The following is a 16,863-nucleotide window of genomic DNA, read 5'->3' as shown; positions in this document are numbered from 1 at the left end:
TATACCTTTTCTTTGAGGCACTATTCACATTGGAATAGTCTAGACATATTGCTCTCAATGTTGTTGAAATTGCTTATTACTATGGCATCTTCCTTGACTAGAAAATTTGTCTCTTGTATTCTATTTTCTCGGGGATTGTTCAATTGGATTGTTGTAGTCATGTAACTTTATTCTTCACTTTTCTCTCCTTCTAATTCATCTTCCCTTTTTTCCATTTGATTGTCATTTATGTTGTAACTATTGCTTACTTATGATATTAAATCCAATATTTGAGGATCTTGGTACTTATTTCTAATGCAAATCATTCTGGATGTATCCTTAAATTTGAACTACTTTTCATGTATTTATGTTTAGGTGTTCTTATAGAATTTGTGTTGAGAATTTTCTTTATCATTCCTTCATATTTGGTAAATGTTAAGTTGTAAATTGATCTATTAGTTATAAGTTTTATGTTCTTAAACTCATTTTGGCCTAATTTAGTATTTAGAAGAAACTTGATATCATTTGATTTATCTAATCCCGACTCTATTCCTATTAGGTTTCCAATATCTTTTCCTGTACATTCTAGTATTTAAATGTGATTGAGTTTCGATAGGAGTGCTTTATTGGTAATCTAAATGAGAGCTTTACATTTTTTAACCATAGGTTTATTAAAGTTTGGTTCCCATTTGAAGAATTCAAATAAAAGCCTTTATAAAAACAATATGAAATGAAAAGAAAATCATCCTTGATATATTTTTTCTTGCAATGAAAATATAATAGTTTGTTGCTTACGGTCAAGATACTTACCTGCTCCCCATAGACATCCTTTAACTAGCTGATGAGATTGGTACATTTGGATTCTTGACCACTCTAGTAAGCATAGATCCCCAGTTCCTGATACTCCATCCATATTTTCCCACCATTGTTGTTGCTAATTATTAGGATTCTCTCTATATTGTTGTGACTTTGTTCATGTGAGTTGTTCCTCCAAAAGGTTCTTCTCTGGTCTTCTAGATTTGATTTTTGGCTTTGCATCAACCTAAGTGTTCTATCTAGTTTACTTTTGGGAGATCTACTAATTAGGTTATGGCCACTATAGTCCCTATCTATTTTATTTTGTTAGTTTCTATGGGATATTCTAAACCAGTATGGGGAATGTAAATGTTTTGCTTGAAATATTGTTGATGGGGTTTATTATTTCTAGTTTTAGATCTCTTAGGGTTTATATCTTTCCCTCCTAATGGAATGTTATTGGTTTTTGAAATATTTCTTGGTTGTATTAAGTTGTTACTAGGGTTTTTATTGATGAAAATTTGATAATTGTAAACTTTATATGGGTTTAGTATGGATGATCTGGGGTTAATTTGAGGCAATAGCTTCTGAAGGCTAGAATGATTTTGGAGTTTTATGTGCTCATCCTAAGAATGATGAGAGGCTTCTTTATTTCCTTTTTTCCCCCTTCCTATTTTTGTGCACTTTATTTTTAAGAAAAATGATTCATGTTTCTCTATCTACACTTTGTTCTGATCTTCCTTTCCCATACCATGGGTACCACTTCTTACATCTTGGTCGAAGCTTGTGGATGCTAGGTTAGGATTCATAGATCGAGGCCCTTGAGGATTATGTGATGTGAATTCTCTAACTATGGTGTTGGAGGATTTGAAATATGGCATATATTTACATTTGAGAAGGAATTCACTTTTTCTCATTCAATCCTAGATTGAAATCCTTGAATCATGTCCCTACTTTTGATTAGTGTTGGTTGACCTGGTTTTTTTCTCCTATGTACTATCTACCAACCTTCTTTACTCACTAATTTGTTTTGTGGGATGATTAGCAAGATTTTTTTTTCCTTCTAACTTGCTTGGGTTAATGGTCTGCTCCCTTCTTTTGGGCTTTCTTGCAGGGTCAATCTGCTTTTTTTAATTTTTTTTTTATATGTTTATCCCTTATTGCATGACATTTAGACATTTTTTCAAATCTATTACTATGTCGTTACATCAACTCCTCATTCTCTTTCTCGTAGGAAGATTGGTGCGATTATTTTTGTGGATGAGTGTTGATAGCTGGTTCCTTTAAGTTGCCAAGGGATTGCCTTCATATGTTAGTTTTTTGAGTCCATAGGGAGAATGGTCTTATCGAGTTAGTTTTTTCAGTCCATAGGGAGAATGGTGTTATCAAGTATGTTATTTTGCACTACTTTTTTTTTGCACAAATAACAAAGTTTACCATTTTTTATGACATACTAAAATTATTATTATTATTGTTTATATTTTTTAATATACTATTTAACATATATATATATATATATATATATATATATAATTATCAGTGTAATCACTGCACCTCCTTTTGGTGCAAGTTCTTGTCTTATCCATTTTTTTAAAAATAGTTTAGAAACAACATTTAGAGTACTAAAATTCATATTATTTTCCCAACTCCTAATTTTGAGTGCATGACCTTCAAATATCTCTTTGATTTTTAGTTTTAATTGATTTCAGAAAAAGAAAGTGGTCACTTGTACCCACTTTTTGTAATATCTTAGCTCGCCTAGTCTAATTAGGAGATCTTATAACTCTTTGTTAACTTAGATCTTGCATATCATTTAGCTTTAACTTGCATTTTCATTACATACTTGTGATTCTTGGATATTTTCTCTCTTTCCTCTATTCCTTTGAGCCTCCCATTCTATGGTGCACCTTGCAAGGGTTGCCTATTTAGGTTCATTTGAGAGCCACCGTACTATCATTATACTCTAATGTGTCATAGATAGAGAGGTACAGGCCACCTCTTGGGGTACTCTTCACCATGGGTACTCTTGAGAATAATGGTCAATAGAAGTGTGTCTACATTTTATACACATAGTGATACATGTTCCTCTAGTTTCCTACATACTCTTGAAAATGTGATTTGTCTAAATACAATGCCTTGCAAGAGAACCCAAAATTCACTAATAAAGAAAACCTAGCCCTGCCTAAAGTTTCTAATTGCAATTTTTTAAAAAGTAACTCATCTTTAATTCAATATTAAATAATTTTTTAAAAAAAATATTCATGTACACTTAAAACACTTTACTAATTAAATATTACTTTATTTATTTGTGCAAAGTATTTTTAAATAAATAAATTATTATTTTAATTAATAATAATATTTATAGATCACTAGTTATGTGCAAATCTAAATTTAGGATTACTAATTAAACAATTATGGATAAATCATTAGTTAATCTATAATAATTAATTATTTTTCTCAATTGCTATATTTAGACTTTCTAATTTATTTAATATTCCCTTTTATTTAAACTAATGTTTAATAATCTAAATATCACATGATTATTCAAGTGTCATAACTAAATCATTTACAAAATAAAACACATCATCCAATCCACATAAATGTAACTCAAGAAAAATAGATCAAATTCAAAATCAAACAACATGCACAAGGATAGACTTATGAGTTTTGATGGGTAGTCAAACATATGTATGTTCTCCTTCTTAGGAAAATGATTATATTTAGGATGACATTCATACCTAAACATTATCTCCCCTTTCTTATCTTTAAGATACTATAGTAGGGTACACCCATCCTAGTAGTTTAGGAAAGTCAATGCCTAGTACCTGCAAACCTACATAAAATATGAACATATATAAATATATATCTAACTAAGTAGGAAATGACAGAGAGTGGTACATCGTGTAGATCCTAACTCATAGGTGACTACAACTCTATCCCTCAACCATATCAAGCATGCCAAACATAAGTGTACAATAGATAAGACCCACCATACACATGTAAGTATGGGGTAAGTACAACTAGTAAATCATGAGTATAAATAATATTATAATCTAACATAATAATCTCATCAGCATGAAGATCATAACAACATCATCTAAAGATACATAATACAACATCATCATGAAAGTAACTATAATCACTAAGTAAGAGCATATAAAGCATCATCATTATGAAAGCAACCATAATCATCAATAAAACACATGTAATGTCTCAACTATACAGTTGCTCCTGAAATATAACCCAAACATAAGGTAGTGTCATATAGCTATAGAATCAAGCATCTTTGAATAACTAACATATACATGAAAATTGACCTAAAAGAGTTTGGAAATAAGAATTGAAAAGAAAACTATGGGTGGGCACTACATCCACCCCCTAGAATTAGGCTTGCTCCTAGAAGAATACAACAATGATATAAACTCATAAAATCAATGTGTGGGTCCCATTGGACTATTTCCCACTATAGGATGACAAAACTTGGCTAGAAACATCCTATAGGATCTATCCATATTCCCAACTATGTGCTCTGAAACTACAGGTCTCTATCTTGAGAACTATAGTACATAATGGGGATAGTTAGTCTCTTTATAACCACATTTCCCACAAACAAAAATCTCCATTAAAACTTCTCTTAGCTCTAGGTGTGTTAGACATCTAAAAATTACCCCCACTAGCATCCTGATTAAAACCTTGACTAGCTTGATTTGACCAATTGTGCATACTACACTACCAGTTGTGATAGTTCCCAAATTGTGAACCACCATTATTCCCATAGAAGAACTTCCACCCTACCAATTTTGATTAATTTTCAAGAAGGTATGAGGGTTCCTAGCATTTCAAGCTCCGTGAGACTAGTGACCCTTAGGTCTTGAAAATAAAGATCCTCTTGCTTGAATACTCAGCTGACCACCATGACCTAAAGATAAATTTTTCTCTACCAATATAGCTTGAATGACCACATCCTTAAGGGTCTTAATGTTAGAAACAATAGTCCACCAAGACAACTGAGAGGGGGAGGGCGGGCTTGGTGGGGTGTGCAAATCAGTTATCCAATAATTAAAAAATTAATCCACCGTAAATAAAATTAACCAAAGGAAATAACAACCATTACAAGATGCACATATACAATTACACCAGATATGTTAACTAGGGAAACCCTTGATCAGAGGGAAAACCCCGGTGGGAATGATGCCCACAAGATGATGTACTAATATAAATATTTCATGTTATAGGATGGACCATGTTAGGAGTCTATTACAACATTTAGTACATATGAATCCCTGTTAGGAGACTTTGAATCCCTGTTAGGAGATTCCAACCCTATTAGGAGTTGTGTCAACCTAGTTAGGAGTTGTAGAAGATAGAAGGACCCATTGTTCAAATAGCTTCAGAGGAAAAACTAATGAACTCACTATCTAACTGATCTCTCAAATATTCCTTGTAGAATAATAGTGTGTATTGTACTTTAACTTTCTTCCTCTATCCTATCAACCAAACCAATCACTATCAGACCTTGTAGACCAGGTCACAAACCTTAGATCCAAGTATCCAACTTCAAATCACACAATAAAACCCCATCAATGAAGTTTCCTTCATTTCTGCTCATCTCTGCTTATCTTCACATTCCTCTCTTATGCTATTTACAATTATCTTTCTATTTTCATTCATTATAAAGGAAAATGTCCTACCTTTATACTAAATCCATAAAAAAATTCCCTAAGTTAGTTGTTACAACTTCTCAGTTAATTATTATAGGACCACATTAAGAACATGTTACACTTAGCGATAACATTAATCTTTCACCGTGCAACTTGAATAACTTTCTGTACACATACAATTATGTCAAGCAAGCTTGACCACGTCATCTCCAACATGTCATCTTCATATCTATAACTTCAACTTCTTAGAATAACAACCCTGCTAAGAGATATAACAAGTTTACCAGAATACGCCTCTGGAAACTCTATCTTAGAATAGTCATCACCAAAACTTGCATAACTTCTTCCTGACTTAATATATTATGCTTCTGAGGTTAGCTACATATACTAGTCACTTATTAGTAGCTCTCTTTAACCTCACATAGTGAAAATACTCAATTGTCTATCTATACCAACTTGATCTTTTCGTTGTTCTTTTGTTAGATACCATAGAAAACTATTATGTTGATATCAATGGCAAACATAGTCATGAATGTAACATATCATAATGATAATGATCTAATCATATTTCTCTAATACTCCCCCATAGGAATATCATCAACATTCATATGTCCAACAATCTCCCCCATTAGCATTGATGACAACATAGATGAAAAGCATCTAGTTCCAAGAGTACCAATTGCAAAAGATTGTTAATCTTTTCCTTTCAAATCCTCTTCATCTATCATTCTCCCATGTTGTACTTTTCCTACTTTTTGAGCTATTTTTTCATGAACATTAATTTTCATGCTAAATTTCTCCCCCATTGACATCAATGTCAAAGGTTTTGAACAACCAACAATCTTTGCAACAACTATTTCTAACTAGCTCAAGTGTCTAAAGACACTGTTCAAAAATAATATCCAACAAGAGTCCTAGATGACTCTATCCATCATAGATACTCCCTCATACAATGAGCATTAGGATTCAATCTAGACAAACAATAGTGCTCTGTTACACTAGACTAATGCACTTCTTACATCATCTACTCTAATGTAGGAAGGGGCATAACTCCTAGCATACCTTGTAAATACTCAAAAGTCTCTTTGGCAAGAGGCTTGGTGAAAATATGTACAATCTTCTCTTTACTGCTTACATACTCAAATCTAATCTCCTTTTTTGCAACTTTCTCTCTCAACATGTGATACTTGATAGAAATATGCTTAGTCTTAGAATGCAACACTAGATTCTTAGACATAGTTACTATGCTTGTGTTGTCACAATGTGTAACAACAAGTTCACTAAATTCTATCCTTATATCCTTTAGCATCTACTTTATCCAAACAACTTGATTATAAGTTTTTGTTGCTACAACATATTCTACTCTTGTTGTACTTTGTGAGGTGCAATTCTACTTCTTGCTTAGCCAAGAAACCAATCTTCCTCCAAGAAAGAAGGCTCCACACTGGTACTCTTTCTGTCATCCATACTGCCTGCCCAATTAGCATTAGCATAGGCATATAGAGTGAAATCATTAGATCTATCATGCCATAATCCAAATTTTGGTGTTATTTTCAAGTATTTAAATATCATTTTGACTATTGCATAATGTGTTTCTCTGGGATCAACTTGAAATCTTGCAACAATTCCAACTGCATTAGCTATATCTAGCCTTGTGCGAGTCAGATATTGCAATCCTCCATTCATAGATCTATACTTCTTCTGCTCAACAATAGGTGTCTCATCCTTTATAGATAACTTATGTCTGGTTACCATAGGTGTTCCATTAGGTTTACATGTTTCCAAACCAAACCTTTTTAGTAAATATTTCAAATACTTAGTCTGGGAAATAAAGATTCCTTCTTTATCATACACAATATGTAATCCTAGGAAATATTTCATCTTTCCTATCATGCTCATTTCGAATTCCTTCTTCATTTCTTCTACAAACTTGTCACTTTCATCATTATTTCCTCCAAATATGATATCATCAACAAATATTACTAAGATCATCAATTCATCATCAATTTCTTTCAAATACAAATTACTATCTACTATACCTTTGCTTTATCCAAGCTTTGTCAAATGCTTGTCCAACCTTGCATACTAGGTTTTGGGTGCTTACTTCAATCCATACAATACTTTCTTCAATTTGCATACTATATCCTTGTCATCTATCAAAGGATAACCTTTAGGCTATTCTATGTACACCTCTTCTTCAAGTTATCCATTCAAAAATGACAACTTGACATCCATCTGATATAGTTTGAATTTCTTATGTGCTACACATGCTAAGAATAAACTTACCACTTCTATTCTTGCCATAGAAGCATAGGTCTCATAATAGTCTATTACTTCTTGTTATGAGTAACCTTTACATACTAGTCTTGCTTTGTTGCTTACAACTTTTCCTTGTTTATTCATCTTGTTTTTGAATACCCATTTAGTTCCTATCACATTTTTATCTGTTGGTCTAGGGACCAATTCCCATGTCTTATTCTTTACTATCTGATCCAATTATTATTTCATAGCTTGTTTCCAATAGTCATCTTTACATGCTTCATTTGCATTCTTGGGTTCAACTTGTGATATCAAACATAATTCTTCATTAATTCTACTTCTTGTCATCACACCTTTATCTCTACTTTCAATGATCTGCTCAAGTGGATGATTCTTTGTCATATTCTTACCTGAGGTAGGAGCTTCTATTTTTCACTTTGTTCCTATCTAGGCTCTCTTTCATTTTGCAAATCATTGTTAGTCTCAAAGAATACTTCATCATTCCTTGGTTTAGTAACAACATTCTCATCATCTGAATTGTAATCAACTATTCTTTCTTGTATCCTAAATTTCTCATCAACTCTTACATTTACACTTTCCATAATGGTCTTAGTTCTAAGATTATAACATCTATAAGCCTCTCTTTTTTAGTGAATAACCAAGAAACATACCTTCATCACTTCTAGCATTAAACTTACCAATACCATCATCTCTTTTGATATAACATTTACTGCCAAAAATTCTGAAATACTTAACTATAGGTGAGTGACCAAACCATAGTTCATAAAGGGTCTTGTTTGTGTCTTTCCTAACTTGCACTTTGTTCATAGTGTAGATTGTTGCATTCACAACTTCTCTCCAAAATATCTTGGATACATCATTCTAATCTAACATAGCTCTTGTTGCTTCTGTTACTGATCTATTTCTTCTCTCTGTTATACCATTCTATTCAGGGGTTCTCAGAGCTGATAATGATCTTTTGATTCCATTAGCTTTGCAAAATATGTTAAACTCATTTGAAGTAAACTCTCCTCCTCTATCTAATCTTAAACATTTAATCTTCATGCCTGATTCATTCTCAACTATATTCTTGAATATCTTGAACTTATAAAATGCTTCAGATTTTTCTTTAAGAAATGCAACCCACATCATTCTAGGAAAATCATCTACTAATATCATGAAATACCTTTCACCATATAATCCTTTAGTCTTTGTAGGACTGTTGAAATTTGTATGTACAATCTCTAATTTTGTTGTAGTAGAAAACTTCTTGCTAGGAAAAGAAGTTTTGTTATGCTTTGCTAGAACACACTCCTTGTAAATTGTGTTAGTAGGATTTACAATCTTAGGTAAATCTCTAACTGCAAACATACTACTAGACTTCACAATACTGTCAAAGTTTATATGAAAAAATCTCTTATGTCATAACCAACTGTTATCTACCTTAGCAACCAAACATGTCATTTTAGTAGGATTCAACTAAAATGCATTACCTCTAGATCTAGTTCCTATTCCAATTACCTTTCCATCTTTGTCTCTAATCATGCATGTCTTCTCTATGAACTGCAATTGATAAACTTTTTCCACTAGTTGACCAACACTCAAAAGATTATCCTTCAAACCATCAACAAAATATACATCCTCAGTGTTAGCCTTACCATCAAGAGTTATCGATCCAATACCTTTAACTTGGCATGTTGCATTGTTTCCAACTCTGACAATGCCTCCACCATGATTTTTGAAGTCAAAAAATTTGTTCATATCACTAGTCATATGATGTGAACAACTAGTGTCAATTATCTAATCAATCTTTTCAACCGATGAAACCAAAGCCATTTTCTCTGGACTTTCTTCTTTAATAGCTACAAATCCAATTTCATCATCACTAGCACTTACTGCTTGCTCATCAAAATCATCTTCTTTATTTGCATATAGACATTCTCTATCTCTTTTAGGTTTGAAATTACCTCTATACTTTCTCTCTCTTTAAGGACACTTACATGCATAATGACCATATTCATTACAAGTACAACATTTAAAGATTTCCTTACCATCTTTTTCTCTTCTTATTAGAAGGGCTACTCCTTCTTTAATCTTTTTATCCTCATCAATTTTGCGACTACTAGCAAAGTCTCCTCTAGCACTTGTGCTCCTTGATAAACTGGGTCAAATATTCAAGGCAGTGAAATTTATTTTAGTTCTAGTCAATTCTCCAGACTGTCTAAGCTCATTCTCAACTACTTCAAGTCTTCCAAGCAATGTCTCCTTTGTGAAATCTTTGGTACAAGATATCAAAAAATGTATCATTTGAACTGTTGGCTTAAATGGTGGTGTTAAGTTCTTCAATATCTTCCATATCACCTCATCATCCTTTTTGGTTCCTCCTTGAGATCTAATACCTGTAGTAATTTCTAATATTCTACCTACACATGTTCTTATAGATTCATGTTCCATCATTTTAGCATCTTGAAATGCACAAATCCAAATTTTTATCCTCAATTTCTTAGAATGTTTATCACCTTCAAAAAAAAATTTCAAATCTTTCCAAATCAAATGAGAAGTAACAAGTAGTTTTACCTTGTTGTATTCAATTTTAGGAAGTGCAAACAATAGTGCTTCTCTAACCCTCATGTCACAGATGAAAATATCTCTTTCTTCCTCAGTACAAATTTTCAAATCTTTCTTAGCAATGATTGTCTTTGATGATTTTGTGAAGATCCAATATCTTGGACCCATGCATAGTAGACATGTCTTCATCTTTTGTTTCCAACTTTCATAATTTGTTCCATCAACTTCTAACATTCTTTCCTGAACATGTTTGCCATGGATCTCCCAATGTTGTTAAACTTTATCTCCAAGGACCTAATGCTTTGATACCAATTATTAGAAACGATAATCCACTAAGACAATTGAGGGGGGGTGGGGGTGGGGGTGGGGTGAATCAGTTATCCAATAATTAAAATAGTTATCCACCTTAAATAAACTTAACCATTCAACCAAAGTAAACAATAACCATAAAAAGATGCACATAAATAATTACACCAGATGTGTTAACTACGGAAACCCTTGATCAAAGGGAAAACCTCAGTTGGAATGATGCCCACAAGATGATGTACTAATATAAATATTTCATGTTAGAGGATGGACCATGTTAGGAGTCTATTACAACATTTAGTACATATGAGTCCCTGTTAGGAGACTTTGAATCCCTGTTAGGAGATTCCAACCTTATTAGGAGTTGTGTCAACCCTGTTAGGAGTTGTAGAAGAAAGAAGGACCCACTATCCAAATAGCTTTTGGGGCAAGACTACTGAACTCATTGTCCAACTGATCTCTCAACTATTCCTTGTAGAATAATTATGTATACTGTAGTTTAACTTTCTTCCTCTATCCTGTCAATCGGATCAATCATTATTAGACCTTGTAGAGTAGGTCACAAACATTGGATCCCAGTATCCAACTTTAGATCACACAATAAAACCTTAGCAATGAAGTTTCCTTCACTTTCGCTCATCTCTTCTTATATTTACATTCCTCTCTTGTGTTGTTTATAATTATCCATATATTTTCATTCATGATAAAGGAAAATGTCTTTCCTTTATACCAAATATATAAAATAATTCCCTAAGTTGGTTGTTACACCTTCTCAATTAATTATTATAGGACCACATTAAGAACATGTTAAACTTAGCGATAACATTTATCTTCTACCTTGCAACTTGAATAAATTTTTGTACATGTAACATATGACGAACGAGCTTGACCACGTTATCTCCAAAATGTCTTGTTCATATCTGTAACTTCAACTTCTCAGAATAACAACTCTACTAAGAGATATAACAAGTTTACCAGAACACGCCTATGTAAACTCTATCTCAAAACAATCATCACCAAAACTTGCATAACTTCTTCCTGAATTAATATCTTATGCTTTCGAGGTTAGCTACAGATACAAAACACTTAGTATTATCTCCCTTTAACCTCACTTAGTGAAAATACTCAACTGTCTATCCATATGAACTTTATCTTTCTATTGTTCTTCTGTCAGATACCACAGAAAACTGCTATGATGACATCAATGACAAACATAGTCATGAATGTAACATATCATCATGATAATGATCTGATCATGATTCTATAATACTCCCCCATAGGAATATCATTAGCATTCATGCTTCCAACACTTAGGCTGAAAAACCTTAACAACCCCAATGATGCTATCATTAATCCCTCTAATGAAGTGTTGGACCATCAAAGGAAATCTGTCATTATACCTTGCATATAGTTTGAGCTCAAAAAAAATACATTCATACTCTTGGACACTCATAGTCAACTATCATAGAAGATGAAAAATATTTGCTCATTGCTAGTGCTACTGATCTAATAGGAAGCACTCTCGAAAGCTCTCAAGTGACATTCTTCATATTCAAACCAAGTTTTTACTCTTCAATCTTCCACTAGTTTACTGCAAAAATTTCTAAGTGCATGATAAAGAGCCTTGCCTTCATATTGGTATCAAAGTACTGGATGGAAAAATATCAATTCAATGTTATAAGACAATTCTCTACCTCATACCCGATACCCTAATCATGAACGAAAGGAGATTTGGTCCTCAGGAGGTCTTTCACTAATATATAGCATTGTTAGCCTCTTTCCTATCACCTATATCTTCTCTTCTAAGGCTCCTAGACTTATGTTTGTCTTCATTCCTGGAATGTTGTGATACCTCTTGATCAATTGTCTCATGCAAAGGTAGGAATTATAGGATAGGTCTAAGTAGTTGTCTAGTGCCAGGCTTTTCTAACTTAAAATTTTGTTCACCACTATTACCCTTTCCATTCTTTTCTTGCACAATATCCTCCATGTGGGTCAAATTAGGGCTAAGAAGTTTGCCTCTCTCACTACCAGTATTGTGATTTGAACCACAATCCCTAACAAAAAATCTAAACCCATGATCCATCTCTCCTACGACTCCCAAATAAATAAATGATATATCAAAATCCTTCAAAATCATAAGGTCATAATGTGTAGTCATAAAGAAAGAGTCTAGAGCACAAGTGTTATGAATCCACATTTTTGCTTAAAAATGTTTGATTGTCTCCAACTTCATTGTCAAAATATTTCTACATTATTTCATCACTAAGTCTTGTTGATTAATCTTTTTGTAATTTTGATTACATGTTAACTATTGAGTGCACAATCTTCCCAAAGTTCCCTGTGGAAAATTTTATTCTCTAATACTAGATGTAGCATCCCACAAGAGAACCCAAAATATGCTAATAGAGAAAACCTAACCCTACCTATGGTTTCTAATTACAATTTTATAAAAAAAAACTTATCTTTAATTAAATATTAAATAATTTAATTTATTAATCCTTTCATGCACATTTAAAACACTTTATGAATGAAATATTAATTTGTTTTCTTTTTTACTTAGTTTATTTGTTCAAAGCACTTTTTAAATAACATAATTATTATTTTACTTAATAATAATATTTATAGTTACTAGCTATGTGCAACTCTAAATTTATTATTACTAATTAATAATTGTGGATAAAATATCAATTTATATTTAATAATTAATTACTTTTCTCAACCATTGTGTTTAGACTTTTTAATTTTTAATGTACATATATAAAGAAATTCCTAATTAATTAAATATAATTATATGAAGGTGAGAAAATGTTACTTGGGACTAAAAGTTGATTATCTGGATGTATCCATGTGCTTTATGGCTTAGGTCATTTTATGTTTTAAAAAAGAGTCTAATAATCTAAATATCATATGATTATTCGAGTGTCATAATTAAATCATTACTAAATCAAACACATCGCCCAATTCACATAAATGAAACTTAAGAAAAAATAGGCCAAATCCAAAATCAAACAACATGCACAAGGATAGACTCACGAGGTTGGATGGGTAGTCAGTTAGATACAATTCCTTCTCAAGATAATAATTAGGTTTAGGCTGAGATTCAGATGTGGACATTATCTCCCCTCTCTTACCATTGAGATACTGTGATAAAGCACACTTATTCTGAAAATTTGAGGAAGATGATGTCCAAAACCCACAAACTTGCATAAAAGATGAGCATGGACAAATATATATCCAAAAAAATAGGAAATGATAGGAGTAGTACATCATGTTAGATCGTAACTCACATGTGACTATGACTCCCTCCCTCAACCATATCAAGCATGTCAAAAATAAGTGTAGAAAAATCACACACATGATACACATGCAAGTATGAGGCAAAATCAAGTAAATCACAAGAATAAATAACATCATATTCTAACATAAGAATCTCATCAGTATGAAGATAACAACATGATGTGAAGACACATAACATGACATCATCGTGAGAGTAACTATAATTACTAACTAAGAGCATATAAAGCATCATCACTATGAAAGTAATCATAATCATCAATTAAACACATGTAATGTCTCAACTATGCAATCACTCTTGATATATAATCCAAACATAAAGTAGTGTCATACAAGTATAGAACCAAGCATCTTTGAATAACTAACAAATGCATGAAAATCAACCTAAAAGAGTTTGATGACCAGAACTAAAAAGAAAACTGTGGGTGGACACTACACTAACATCATTCTCATCGATTAGTTGTTTCCAACCCCAGGTAGGAATAGGGAGAGCCTATTGATGGCTTCTCTTGGAGGTTAACTCCTTCTTGGTCATGTCTCCTTGAAGTTTCTTTTCATGTTTTCTTTTGTTTTTAGTTTGTATTTTTTCATTTAGCTTATGATTTGATAATGTGCTTATAAAGAAATATATTAATGACTTGATCCTTGTAATTAAGTTAAGTTTCACATTCAATTAGGAGTTAGCCTCATGCCTTTAGCTTATAAGCAAAATAGGGTTTATTGTATTAGAAGAAATGTCTAGAACTCAAGGTTACACACAAATTGGATAACCCTTGACCCTTGTGCATATATCCAAATTTGCATGTGAAGGATTGCATTAAATATCAAGTTAGATGAACATTAGGTTGGGTGGAAGCTATTGAAGTAGTCTTGACATTAGAATACAAGTTTACAATTTATTTTACTCTTTTCATTAAACCATAGAATCAGACTCAACATGCAGTTAGGGTACTTTTAATCCATTATTGCTTTACACAAGTGCACCAACCAATTCATTAGTTTGGGTTAGTCAAGAGTATAATTGTTACATAATATCTATGAAATAATAAAGATAAGATTCATGTACATACACACACCTATGACATATGCTAACAATCCAATTCTTAGTCCAAATTACTGGACTACGTATCTGTTGTCACTAAGGTTTGCACCCTTGTCCAAAGCCTATGCATGATGACAAACTAGTGAAACATGGAAACAACCTCCAAGCTGTGGGACTTGAACTGTGAGGTTGAGTCTCCGGAGAAGGTTGTCTTCCTCTTACTATCAGGGTGCACCTAACTACTCTTGGAGAGCAAAAGGGAGAAGGAGAGCATGTAAGAAAATCTACATAATCTAATCTAAAGAGGTGATGCACCAAAATAGAGTGTTCAGACCAGTCTCTTCCCATATATGCACTATTGAACCAGAATGAAACTAAGGATATACACATTCAGACTTGCTTTAATCTAATAATCACATGCAGATCAGAAGGCCAAGATGAATGACACAAGGAAAGAGAGATTCACTTATATTATCATTCATAGGCCAAGGAAATACAGTCATGCAGATCATAGATCTCTACAAAACACCAGTAAGAGGCAAAGAGTTCTTGTACTTTCATACCAATGGCTGAAAGAGATAAGGTAGAAAATCATATAGTTTAGAGGCACAAGGGAATTTACACTAAGAATCTGCAGAGCAGTAACAGAGAAAAAAGAGAAAGGTCGACCCTACAAAATTCATAAAATTTTGCCTTTATAGCTCAGGCATAACTGGGATGTCCTCCAATTGTAATTACTTCACAACAACCTGCCATTAAGTCTTGCAAAGAATAATCATGGAGAAAATCTGATCTGGATATAGCTTTTTGGTACCATCAAATCTGATTTTCAACTAAAATATGTTAGGATAAACCAAGGACAGAAATAAAAACTACATGCAAATATAACCAATAACAAAAAATAATAGATCACACAAAAATGAACACAAGGCACTACAATTTAATTTTGTTCACCCAATCCCTGGGCTAAATCCACCAAATAGCAAGTCTGATCTTATTACAATCCAATGATTACAACCTAATTACAATCCTTAATCCCTTACAGCTCAATACTGCTACAAGAACCAATTTCACATCACATCATAATGAAAAAATACCCAACCCTAAACCCTTTTATACAAATATTAAACTGCTTTAGGGTTATAACATGTTGGCCATAATTAGCCATAACTATAGTGGTGAATCTATGAATGGCGAATAGTACCAAAAAATTTCTATGAATGGCGAATAGTACCAAAAAAAAAAAATTTAGGGCGATGCCCTGAACCCCACTAATTATGAAGTATGTAAAGTACTTTCTTGATTAGTCACCACAATCTAACAAAATAGGGCCTCAAAAAGATAGAAATGGCACCATAACTGTGCTCTGACCAGGTAGATAGGTTGGATCAGGAGGTAGAGTGTTCCTCTTTATTTCGTATTTACTCCAGGGTGGTTGGAATCAATCATAAGATCAGATTATGCAAAAAACTCGGTATCCCCTGTTCCTAGTTCACGAACCAGCGTGGTCAGCAGGTCAACATAACCTTGGCACTAGAATGAGCCACATGGACCAATGATCTCTTTTCACTTTGTCACCCCACAAGGTCTTCCCAAGGTTGACCAATCTTTCTTTACTAACTGTGCCGATTCCTCAAACTCCAACTGTGATGGTCACATTAAATGCCAGAGAATCTAATCATTACTACCTCCATCGGACCCACTGGGACACATGTCACCGAGGTGCTATGTCACTATGTGTATCCTTTGAGCAATTTCCCATAGTGAGATAGCGCCTACCATGGATCTAGACTAATCTGACGATCATGAAGACTTCTTATATTACTGCGCTCTTCCCTTAAAACTTTTGGGCCCACAAACCAACATCAACACACTTGGCATCCAACTCGGCCCAATCTAGTACCATCCCTACAATTTTATAACACTCGGCCCCATCCTGCCGTGCATCGCCGAGGC

This window comes from Cupressus sempervirens, chromosome 10 (assembly GCF_028749045.1).
Source record: "Cupressus sempervirens isolate cs-2001-9-10 chromosome 10, ASM2874904v1, whole genome shotgun sequence".
Lineage (NCBI taxonomy): Eukaryota > Viridiplantae > Streptophyta > Pinopsida > Cupressales > Cupressaceae > Cupressus > Cupressus sempervirens.
The sequence above is the reverse complement of the archived record's forward strand: the minus strand, read 5'-3'. Positions refer to the sequence as shown.